We start from the raw sequence: 12,118 nt of genomic DNA on the forward strand, positions 1-12,118 counted from the left end.
ATAGTAATGTTTACAAACAAAAAGAGTGACAAAACTGGCTTACGCATTGCTAACAATAAATACAAACACCAACAGTAATAACACAAATATGAATAGTAATGTAAATAAATACAAACAAACACAGTCACAATACAGACATACAAAGTGATCAGAATAAATTTTGACATGTACAGTGACAACAAAACCATACATAGTAACTAGAATGAAGAATAATTAATTAGGTGATAGCACAGTCATACACAGTGATCAGTGATGGAGTGAAAACACAGACATACACAGTGATCACAATATATATATACAAACACATACAATGACAATACAGAATGGAAACAGCAATCAGAATATGAACAGACACATAAACTATGCTTATATCAACATCACCAACATGAACAGTTATAATAATGATTTAAAACATATAGACAGAAAAAACTGACATAAACATTGCTCACAATAAATATAAACACAAACATTAACAACACAAACATATACAGTGATCACAATAAATAGAAAGACAAACAGTGTCAAAACAAACATGCACAGCAATGATAATTATTGAAAACAAGTAGAAGGACAAACAGACCTACACAGTGCTGAGAATTAAATGCAGACACAAACAGTAACAACACTAACATACACAGTGATCAAAATAAATATCAATATGTATATTGACAACAGTAACGTGCATCAGAATGACAATGAACACAAGGGAAAAGAGTGAAAACAGTTGTACACATCCATCACAATATATACAAACACATTCAGTAACAATATAGAATATAAACAAAAATATAACATACATTGAAAAACTCCATTATTCAGGGCAATAGTAATGATTACGAACAAATAGAGTGACAAAACTGACCTATAAAGTCCTCACAATAAATACAAGCACCAACAGTAATGATGCAAACATATACAGTGATCACAATGAATACAAACTTAAAGATTGACAACATAAAAATGCACAGTAATCGAAATGAATACAAACAAATAGAGTGACAGAAATGCACAGAGCTCACAATAAATACAAAAACGAACAATAACGACACAAACATATACAGTGATCACAATAAATAGAAACACAAGCAATGACAAAACAAACATGCACAGCAATGATAATGATTACAAACAAATAGAAGGGCAAACAGACTTACACAGTGATCAGAATTTTATGCAGCCACAAACAGTAACAACACAAACAAATACAGTGATCAAAATAGATATTAAATGAAAAAGAGATAACAGTGACATGCACAGTAATGAGAATGAACACAAGGGAAAAAAGTGTAAACAAGGCAATACACAGTCACCACAATATATACAAACACATTCAGAAACAATACAGAAAAGACACAGCAAACAGAATGTAAACAGACACATAGACATAGCATTGACAGCATAATCATTCATCACAGTAGTAATGATTATAAATAAATAAATTGACAACACAAACATGCACAATAATCAAAATAAATACAAACAAACACAGTCACAATACAGACATACAATGTGATCAGAATAAGTAAACATGTACAGTGACAATAAAACCATGTAAAGTAACCAGAATAAGCACAAATTAATCTAGTGATTACACAGTTATACACAGTGATCAATGATAGAGTGAAAAGAAACACATACAATGTGATCACAATATATTTAGAAACACACACAATGACAAAACAGAATGGAAACAGCAATCAGGATATAAATAGACACATAAACTAAGCTTACAGCAACAACACCAACATGCACGTTCATAATAATGATTAAAAACATATAGACTTAAAAAACTGACATACAGATTGCTCAAAATAAATATAAACACAAAGAGTGACAACACTAACATGCACATTAATCAAATTAATTATGTGCAGATGCAAACAATTATGACACAATCATACACAATGATCAAAATAAATATTAACATGTGAAGTGACAAAAGTAACATGCACTGTAATGAGAATGAACACAAGGAAAAAGAGTGAAAACATAGCCGTACACAGTCATCACTATATATACAAACACATTCAGTAGCAATATTGAATAGACACAGCAAACAGAATATAAACAGACACATAGTCACACATTGACAAAACCATCATTCAGCGCAATAGTAATGTTTACAAACAAAAAGAGTGACAAAACTGACTTATGCATTGCTAACAATAAATACAAACACCAACAGTAATGACACAAATATGAATAGTAGTGTAAATAAATACAAACAAACACAGTCACAATACAGACATACAAAGTGATCAGAATATATTTTGACATGTACAGTGACAACAAAACCATACATAGTAACTAGAATGAAGAATAATTAATTAGGTGATAGCACAGTCATACACAGTGATCAGTGATGGAGTGAAAACACAGACATACACAGTGATCACAATATATATACAAACACATACAATGACAATACAGAATGGAAACAGTAATCGGAATATGAACAGACACATGAACTATGCTTACATCAACATCACCAACCTGAACAGTTATAATAATGATTTAAAACATATAGACAGAAAAAACTGACATAAACATTGCTCACAATAAATATAAACACAAACATTAACAACACAAACATATACAGTGATCACAATAAATAGAAAGACAAACAGTGTCAAAACAAACATGCACAGCAATGATAATTATTGAAAACAAGTAGAAGGACAAACAGACCTACACAGTGCTGAGAATTAAATGCAGACACAAACAGTAACAACACTAACATACACAGTGATCAAAATAAATATCAATATGTATATTGACAACAGTAACGTGCATCAGAATGACAATGAACACAAGGGAAAAGAGTGAAAACAGTTGTACACATCCATCACAATATATACAAACACATTCAGTAACAATATAGAATAGACACAAAAAACAGAATATAAACAAAAATATAACATACATTGAAAAACTCCATTATTCAGGGCAATAGTAATGATTACAAACAAATAGAGTGACAAAACTGACCTATAAAGTCCTCACAATAAATACAAGCACCAACAGTAATGATGCAAACATATACAGTGATCACAATGAATACAAACTTAAAGATTGACAACATATACATGCACAGTAATCGAAATGAATACAAACAAATAGAGTGACAGAAATGCACAGAGCTCACAATAAATACAAAAACGAACAGTAACGACACAAACATATACAGTGATCACAATAAATAGAAACACAAGCAATGACAAAACAAACATGCACAGCAATGATAATGATTACAAACAAATAGATGGGCAAACAGACTTACACAGTGATCAGAATTTTATGCAGCCACAAACAGTAACAACAGAAACATACACAGTGATCAAAATAGATATTAAATGAAAAAGAGATATCAGTAACATGCACAGTAATGAGAATGAACACAAGGGAAAAAAGTGTAAACAAGGCGATACACAGTCATCACAATATATACAAACACATTCAGTAGCAATACAGAAAAGACACAGCAAACAGAATATAAACAGACACATAGACATAACATTGACAGCATAATCATTCAGCACAGTAGTAATGATTACAAATAAATAAATTGACAACACAAACATGCACAGTAATCAAAATAAATACAAACAAACACAGTCACAATACAGACATACACTGTGATCAGAATAAGTAAACATGTACAGTGACAACAGAACCATGTAAAGTAACCAGAATTAGCACAAATTAATCTAGTGATTACACAGTCATACACAGTGATCAATGATAGAGTGAAAAGAAACACATACAATGTGATCACAATATATTTACAAACACAGACAATGACAAAACAGAATGGAAACAGCAATGGGAATATAAACAGACACATAAACTATGCTTACAGAAACAACACCAACATGCACATTTATAATAATGATTTGTCATCAAAATATATACAAACACATTCAGAAACAATAGTGAATAGACACAGCAAACAATTTATATAAACAGACATAGTCATACATTGACAACACCATCATTCAGCGCAATAGTAATGTGACAAAACTGGCAAACACATTGTTCACAATAAATACAAACACCAACAGTAATGACATAAACATGAACAGTAATGTTAATAAATACAAACAAACACAGTCACAATACAGACATACACAGTGATCAAAATAAGTTGACATGTACAGTGATAACACAACCATGTAAAGTACACAGTGATCAGAATATGTGAAGACACGAACAGTAACAACACAAACATACACAGTGATCAAAATGAATATAAACATGTACATTGATAATAGTAATGTGCACTGTGATTAGAATAAACACAAGGAAAAAGTAAAACCATAGCCGTACACAGTCATCACAATATATATAGAAACACATTCAGTAACAATACATAATAGACACAGCAAACAAAATATAAACAGAAACATAGCCATACATTGACAACACAATAAAAACAAACACAGACAGTGACAGCACTAACGTGGACAGGAATCAAAATAAATTTAAACAAATAGAGTGACAGAAATGACATACACAATGCTCACAATAAATACAAACACCAACAGTAATGACGCAAACATATACAGTGATCACAATGAATACAAACACAAACAGTGACAACATATACATGCATGGTAATGATAATGTTTAAAAACATATAGGACAAACAGACATACACAGTGATCACAATACTTGCAAACACATACAGTAACAATATAGAATTGACACAGCAAACAGAATATAAACAGACACATAGACATACAGTGACAATACCATGATAAACAAACAGAGTGAAAAAACTGACATACACATTGCCAAGAGCCATATAAAGACACAAACAGTGACAACACTAAAATATCCAGTGATCACAATAAAAACAAACACCAACAGTAACGACACAAACATATACAGTAATCACAATAAATAGAAACACAAACAGTGACAAAACAAACATGCACAGCAATGATAATGATTACAAACAAATAGAAGGACAAACAGACTTACACAGTGATCAGAATTATGTGCAGACACAAACAGTAACAACAGAAACATACACAATGATCAAAATAAATATTAAATGAAAAACTGATAACAGTAACATGCACAGTAATGAGAATGAACACAAGGAAAATGTGTAAACAAAGCGATTCACAGTCATCACAATATATACAAACACATTCAGTAACAATACAGAAAGATACAGCAAACAGAATATAAACAGACACATAGACATAACATTGACAGCATGATCATTCAGCACAGTAGTAATGATTATAAACAAATAAATTGACAAAACTGACATACACAGTGCTCAAAATAAATACAATCACAAACAGTGACAACACAAACATGCACAGTAATCAAAATAAATACAAAGAAACACAGTCACAATACAGTCATAAAAAGTGATCAGAATAAGTTGACATGTACATTGACAAAACAACCATGTTAAGTAACCACGTAACTGTTATGAAAAAGAGTGAAAACATAGCCGTACACAGTCATCACTATATATACAATCACATTCAGTAGCAATATTGAATAGACACAGCAAACAGAATATAAACAGACACATAGTCACACATTGACAACACCATCATTCAGCGCAATAGTAATGTTTACAAACAAAGAGAGTGACAAAACTGACTTATGCATTGCTAACAATAAATACAAACACCAACAGTAATGACACAAACATGAACAGTAATGTAAATAAATACAAACAAACACAGTCACAATACAGACATACACAGTGATCAGAATAAATTTTGACATGTACAGTGACAACAAAACCATACATAGTGACTAGAATGAAGAATAATTAATTAGGTGATAGCACAGTCATACACAGTGATCAGTGATGGAGTGAAAACACAGACATACACAGTGATCACAATATATATACAAACACATACAATGACAATAGAGAATGGAAACAGCAATCGGAATATGAACAGACACATAAACTATGCTTACATCAACATCACCAACATGAACAGTTATAATAATGATTTAAAACATATAGACAGAAAAAACTGACATAAACATTGCTCACAATAAATATAAACACAAACAGTAACAACACAAACATATACAGTGACCACAATAAATAGAAAGACAAACAGTGTCAAAACAAACATGCACAGTAATGATAATGATTACAAACAAGTAGAAGGACAAACAGACCTACACAGTGCTGAGAATTAAATGTAGACACAAACAGTAACAACACTAACATACACAGTGATCAAAATAAATATTAATATGTATATTGACAACAGTAACGTGCACCATAATGACAATGAACACAAGGGAAAAGAGTGAAAACATAGTTGTACACATTCATCACAATATGTACAAACACATTCAGTAACAATATAGAATAGACACAAAAAACAGAATATAAACAGAAACATAAACATACATTGAAAACTCCGTCATTCAGTGCAATAGTAATGATTACGAACAAATCGAGTGACAAAACTGACCTATAAAGTGCTCACAATAAATACAAGCACCAACAGTAATGATGCAAACATATACAGTGATCACAATGAATACAAACTTAAACATTGACAATATATACATGCACAGAAATCAAAATGAATACAAACAAATAGAGTGACAGAAATGCACAGTGCTCACAATAAATACAAAAACGAACAGTAACGACACAAACATATACAGTGATCACAACAAATAGAAACACAAGCAATGACAAAACAAACATGCACAGCAATGATAATGACTACAAACAAATAGATGGGAAAACAGACTTACACAGTGATCAGAATTTTATGCAGCCACAAACAGTAACAACAGAAACATACACAGTGATCAAAATAGATATTAAATGAAAAAGAGATAACAGTAACATGCACAGTAATGAGAATGAACACAAGGGAAAAAAGTGTAAACAAGGCGATACACAGTCATCACAATATATACAAACACATTCAGTAGCAATACAGAAAAGACACAGCAAACAGAATATAAACAGACACATAGACATAACATTGACAGCATAATAATTCAGCACAGTAGTAATGATTACAAATAAATAAATTGACAACACAAACATGCACAGTAATCAAAATAAATACAAACAAACACAGTCACAATACAGACATACACTGTGATCAGAATAAGTAAACATGTACAGTGACAACAGAACCATGTAAAGTAACCAGAATTAGCACAAATTAATCTAGTGATTACACAGTCATACACAGTGATCAATGATAGAGTGAAAAGAAACACATACAATGTGATCACAATATATTTACAAACACAGACAATGACAAAACAGAATGGAAACAGCAATGGGAATATAAACAGACACATAAACTATGCTTACAGAAACAACACCAACATGCACATTTATAATAATGATTTGTCATCAAAATATATACAAACACATTCAGAAACAATAGTGAATAGACACAGCAAACAATTTATATAAACAGACACATAGTCATACATTGACAACACCATCATTCAGCGCAATAGTAATGTGACAAAACTGGCAAACACATTGTTCACAATAAATACAAACACCAACAGTAATGACATAAACATGAACAGTAATGTTAATAAATACAAACAAACACAGTCACAATACAGACATACACAGTGATCAAAATAAGTTGACATGTACAGTGATGACACAACCATGTAAAGTACACAGTGATCAGAATATGTGAAGACACAAACAGTAACAACACAAACATACACAGTGATCAAAATGAATATAAACATGTACATTGATAATAGTAATGTGCACTGTGATTAGAATAAACACAAGGAAAAAGTAAAACCATAGCCGTACACAGTCATCACAATATATATAGAAACACATTCAGTAACAATACATAATAGACACAGCAAACAAAATATAAACAGAAACATAGCCATACATTGACAACACAATAAATACAAACACAGACAGTGACAGCACTAACGTGGACAGGAATCAAAATAAATTTAAACAAATAGAGTGACAGAAATGACATACACAATGCTCACAATAAATACAAACACCAACAGTAATGACGCAAACATATACAGTGATCACAATGAATACAAACACAAACAGTGACAACATATACATGCATGGTAATGATAATGTTTAAAAACATATAGGACAAACAGACATACACAGTGATCACAATACTTGCAAACACATACAGTAACAATATAGAATTGACACAGCAAACAGAATATAAACAGACACATAGACATACAGTGACAATACCATGATAAACAAACAGAGTGAAAAAACTGACATACACATTGCCAAGAGCCATATAAAGACACAAACAGTGACAACACTAAAATATCCAGTGATCACAATAAAAACAAACACCAACAGTAACGACACAAACATATACAGTAATCACAATAAATAGAAACACAAACAGTGACAAAACAAACATGCACAGCAATGATAATGATTACAAACAAATAGAAGGACAAACAGACTTACACAGTGATCAGAATTATGTGCAGACACAAACAGTAACAACAGAAACATACACAATGATCAAAATAAATATTAAATGAAAAACTGATAACAGTAACATGCACAGTAATGAGAATGAACACAAGGAAAATGTGTAAAAAAAGCGATTCACAGTCATCACAATATATACAAACACATTCAGAAACAATACAGAAAAGACACAGCAAACAGAATATAAACAGACACATAGACATAGCATTGACAGCATGATCATTCAGCACAGTAGTAATGATTACAAATAAATAAATTGACAACACAAACATGCACAGTAATCAAAATAAATACAAACAAACACAGTCACAATACAGACATACACTGTGATCAGAATAAGTAAACATGTACAGTGACAACAGAACCATGTAAAGTAACCAGAATTAGCACAAATTAATCTAGTGATTACACAGTCATGCACAGTGATCAATGATAGAGTGAAAAGAAACACATACAATGTGATCACAATATATTTACAAACACAGACAATGACAAAACAGAATGGAAACAGCAATGGGAATATAAACAGACACATAAACTATGCTTACAGAAACAACACCAACATGCACATTTATAATAATGATTTGTCATCAAAATATATACAAACACATTCAGAAACAATAGTGAATAGACACAGCAAACAATTTATATAAACAGACATAGTCATACATTGACAACACCATCATTCAGCGCAATAGTAATGTGACAAAACTGGCAAACACATTGTTCACAATAAATACAAACACCAACAGTAATGACATAAACATGAACAGTAATGTTAATAAATACAAACAAACACAGTCACAATACAGACATACACAGTGATCAAAATAAGTTGACATGTACAGTGATGACACAACCATGTAAAGTACACAGTGATCAGAATATGTGAAGACACAAACAGTAACAACACAAACATACACAGTGATCAAAATGAATATAAACATGTACATTGATAATAGTAATGTGCACTGTGATTAGAATAAACACAAGGAAAAAGTAAAACCATAGCCGTACACAGTCATCACAATATATATAGAAACACATTCAGTAACAATACATAATAGACACAGCAAACAAAATATAAACAGAAACATAGCCATACATTGACAACACAATAAATACAAACACAGACAGTGACAGCACTAACGTGGACAGGAATCAAAATAAATTTAAACAAATAGAGTGACAGAAATGACATACACAATGCTCACAATAAATACAAACACCAACAGTAATGACGCAAACATATGCAGTGATCACAATGAATACAAACACAAACAGTGACAACATATACATGAATGGTAATGATAATGTTTAAAAACATATAGGACAAACAGACATACACAGTGATCACAATACTTGCAAACACATACAGTAACAATATAGAATTGACACAGCAAACAGAATATAAACAGACACATAGACATACAGTGACAATACCATGATAAACAAACAGAGTGAAAAAACTGACATACACATTGCCAAGAGCCATATAAAGACACAAACAGTGACAACACTAAAATATCCAGTGATCACAATAAAAACAAACACCAACAGTAACGACACAAACATATACAGTAATCACAATAAATAGAAACACAAACAGTGACAAAACAAACATGCACAGCAATGATAATGATTACAAACAAATAGAAGGACAAACAGACTTACACAGTGATCAGAATTATGTGCAGACACAAACAGTAACAACAGAAACATACACAATGATCAAAATAAATATTAAATGAAAAACTGATAACAGTAACATGCACAGTAATGAGAATGAACACAAGGAAAATGTGTAAACAAAGCGATTCACAGTCATCACAATATATACAAACACATTCAGTAACAATACAGAAAGATACAGCAAACAGAATATAAACAGACACATAGACATAACATTGACAGCATGATCATTCAGCACAGTAGTAATGATTATAAACAAATAAATTGACAAAACTGACATACACAGTGCTCAAAATAAATACAATCACAAACAGTGACAACACAAACATGCACAGTAATCAAAATAAATACAAAGAAACACAGTCACAATACAGTCATAAAAAGTGATCAGAATAAGTTGACATGTACATTGACAAAACAACCATGTTAAGTAACCACGTAACTGTTATGAAAAAGAGTGAAAACATAGCCGTACACAGTCATCACTATATATACAATCACATTCAGTAGCAATATTGAATAGACACAGCAAACAGAATATAAACAGACACATAGTCACACATTGACAACACCATCATTCAGCGCAATAGTAATGTTTACAAACAAAGAGAGTGACAAAACTGACTTATGCATTGCTAACAATAAATACAAACACCAACAGTAATGACACAAACATGAACAGTAATGTAAATAAATACAAACAAACACAGTCACAATACAGACATACACAGTGATCAGAATAAATTTTGACATGTACAGTGACAACAAAACCATACATAGTGACTAGAATGAAGAATAATTAATTAGGTGATAGCACAGTCATACACAGTGATCAGTGATGGAGTGAAAACACAGACATACACAGTGATCACAATATATATACAAACACATACAATGACAATAGAGAATGGAAACAGCAATCGGAATATGAACAGACACATAAACTATGCTTACATCAACATCACCAACATGAACAGTTATAATAATGATTTAAAACATATAGACAGAAAAAACTGACATAAACATTGCTCACAATAAATATAAACACAAACAGTAACAACACAAACATATACAGTGACCACAATAAATAGAAAGACAAACAGTGTCAAAACAAACATGCACAGCAATGATAATGATTACAAACAAGTAGAAGGACAAACAGACCTACACAGTGCTGAGAATTAAATGTAGACACAAACAGTAACAACACTAACATACACAGTGATCAAAATAAATATTAATATGTATATTGACAACAGTAACGTGCACCATAATGACAATGAACACAAGGGAAAAGAGTGAAAACATAGTTGTACACATTCATCACAATATGTACAAACACATTCAGTAACAATATAGAATAGACACAAAAAACAGAATATAAACAGAAACATAAACATACATTGAAAACTCCGTCATTCAGCGCAATAGTAATGATTACGAACAAATCGAGTGACAAAACTGACCTATAAAGTGCTCACAATAAATACAAGCACCAACAGTAATGATGCAAACATATACAGTGATCACAATGAATACAAACTTAAACATTGACAATATATACATGCACAGAAATCAAAATGAATACAAACAAATAGAGTGACAGAAATGCACAGTGCTCACAATAAATACAAAAACGAACAGTAACGACACAAACATATACAGTGATCACAACAAATAGAAACACAAGCAATGACAAAACAAACATGCACAGCAATGATAATGACTACAAACAAATAGATGGGAAAACAGACTTACACAGTGATCAGAATTTTATGCAGCCACAAACAGTAACAACAGAAACATACACAGTGATCAAAATAGATATTAAATGAAAAAGAGATAACAGTAACATGCACAGTAATGAGAATGAACACAAGGGAAAAAAGTGTAAACAAGGCGATACACAGTCATCACAATATATACAAACACATT

This window comes from Lingula anatina, chromosome 3, assembly GCF_051362555.1.
Source record: "Lingula anatina isolate TDL-2025a chromosome 3, LinAna3.0, whole genome shotgun sequence".
In the NCBI taxonomy this organism is placed as follows: domain Eukaryota; kingdom Metazoa; phylum Brachiopoda; class Lingulata; order Lingulida; family Lingulidae; genus Lingula; species Lingula anatina.